The following is a 2,705-nucleotide window of genomic DNA, read 5'->3' on the forward strand; positions in this document are numbered from 1 at the left end:
CAACAGCAGGAAAGCCTATGCTTCCAGCATAAGTTTTCTGTCATGAGGGCACTGACTAAAAATTTCATTTTTCGAATTTAAGAAGACACCTGTATGTCTTCTTATAATATTGGCTGTCAAGTGATGGCAGGGGGACAAACACAGACACATGCACACATAAATACACGCACCCACGCACATATTTATATATATATATATACATTGATATACATTGGGCTTCTTTCAGTTTTCATCTACCAAATCCACTCACAAGGCTTTGGTCGGTCCAGGGATATAGTAGAAGACACTTGCCCAAGGTACCACGCAGTGGGACTGAACCCGGGACCATATGGTTGGAAAGCGAACTTCTTACCACATAGCCATGTCTATCAAGGGATCAGGATGAATGGTTCTTCCTGAGCCATAGGCTCATAAGGCTGATTTTTCAGATTTTGTGGCATATATATTTCCACCCTTGGACAGGACACTGGTCCATCACAAGATTACTCATTTTTGTCAACTGAGTGGACTGGAGCAATGTGAAATGAAGTGTTTTGCTCAAGGACACAACATGTCGCCCAGTCCAGGAATCAAAACACCCTGGTCTCTAAACCTTGTGCCTCCACATACACACACACACACATATATCATCATCACCAACATTTAACATCTGCTTTCCATGCTGGCATGAGTTGGGTGGCTTGACAGGAACTGGTAATGCTAGGGGCCATATTAGGTACCATAGTCTGTTTATATTTGGTTTCTATGGCTGGATGTCATTCCTAATGCCAGCTGCTCTACAGAGTGTACAGGGTGCCTTTGACATGGTTCCATCATCAATATGTATATATATATATATATATATATATATATATATATATATATATATATATATATATATAAATTCAATAATAGGACGAATTCTTTTACAAGAATTTATCAAGTAGCTAGCATGAAGAAACCTCATAAGGGAAAAAATCCATCATTTATTCCCGAAAAAATCCCGAAATAATCCATCATTTTATCCATCAATATATATATATATATATATATATATATATATATATATTTATGTGTATGTGTGTGTGTGCATGTATGTGTGTTTATTTTTTTAGCTTTTTACTTATGTCAGTCATTTGGTTGTGGCCATGCTGGAGTACCACTTTAAAGGGTTTTTAGTTGAAGAAATCGACCCCAAGACTTGTTCTTTCTAAGCCTAGTACTTATTCTATCGGTCGCTTTTGCTGAGCTGTTTAGTTACAGGGACATAAAAACACCAGCATTGGTTGCCAAGCGACGAGGGTGGGGGAGCAACCACAGATACACACACACACACACATATGATGAGCTTCTTTCAGTTTCTGTCTACCAAATCCACTCACTAGGCTTTGGTCAGCTTGGGGCTATGATAGAAGACACTCGCCCAAGGTGCCATGCAGTGGGAGTGAACCTGGAACCATGTGGTTGAGAAGCAAACTTTTAATCACACAGCCATGGCTATATATCATCATCATCATCATCATCATCGTTTAACGTTCGCTTTCCATGCTAGCATGGGTTGGACGATTTGACTGAGGACTGGTGTATATAAATATATATATATATATATATATATATATATATATATATATATATATACACAATGGTTTCCTTCTGCCAAATCAACTCACAAGTCTTTGGTCAGCCCAAGGCTATAGTAGAAGACACTTGCCTACTGCATGGAATCTGGAAGCATGTAGTAGACAAGCAAGCTTCTTACCACACAGCCCACCCATGTCTATATATATATATATATATATATATATATACAATGGTTTCTTTCTTTCCAAATCTACTCACAAGGCTTTGGTTGTCCCAAGGCTGCAGTAGAAGACACTGGTCCACTGCTTGACACCGAACCCAGAACCATGTGGTAGGGAAGCAAGCTTCTTACCACACAGCCACACCTACACCTATGTATCTATATATGTGTGTATCTATTTGCATTGAGTTTGTCCTATAAATTGGTGCTTTGGTTAAAGAGCCTGATAGAATAAGTACCAGCCGTACCAAAAAAGAAACAAGCACTAGATTTTATCTGTTTTGAGTGAAACCCATCAAAGTGGTGTCCCTGTATGGTTGCAGCCCAGTGACCGAAACGAGTAAAAAGTGAAAAGTACTGCTATAGAATCAATGTTTGTGTGTGTGTGTGTGTGTGTGTGTGTGTGTGTGTGTGTGTGTGTGTGTGTGTGATTTAACACTGCATTTCAAGGTTGGAACATTTTATTTAGCACAACACACAACCATGTTAAATAAAACAATATGAAAGAGTGTGTAAGACTAACTCACTGTGCAATGTGACTTACTTTCTCGTGGATTTCTGAGTGACTCAAGAATGCAGTTGAACTTGTTGTGACCATAAGCCAAATTTTCCAGAGCTGTTTTTATTGTAAACAGCTAGCCGAGGAAGAATAATTGGCTGTGTGGTTAAGAAGTTCACTTCAGAACTGCATGATCTCAGGTTCAATACCACTGCATGATATCTTGGAAAAATATGTTTTTTTTTTAAATTTTAACTTTGGACAACCAATGCATTGTGAATGAAATCGGTAGATGGAAATTGTGTGGAAGCTTGTAGATGGAAACTCTGTGGAAGCTTGTAGATGGAAACTCTGTCGAAGCTTGTAGATGGAAACTGTGTAGAAGTTTCAAAATATGCTCCAGCATGGCCACTGTCTAATGCCTTA

Source organism: Octopus bimaculoides, chromosome Z (genome assembly GCF_046866305.1).
Source record: "Octopus bimaculoides isolate indiv1 chromosome Z, ASM4686630v1, whole genome shotgun sequence".
Taxonomy (NCBI): domain Eukaryota; kingdom Metazoa; phylum Mollusca; class Cephalopoda; order Octopoda; family Octopodidae; genus Octopus; species Octopus bimaculoides.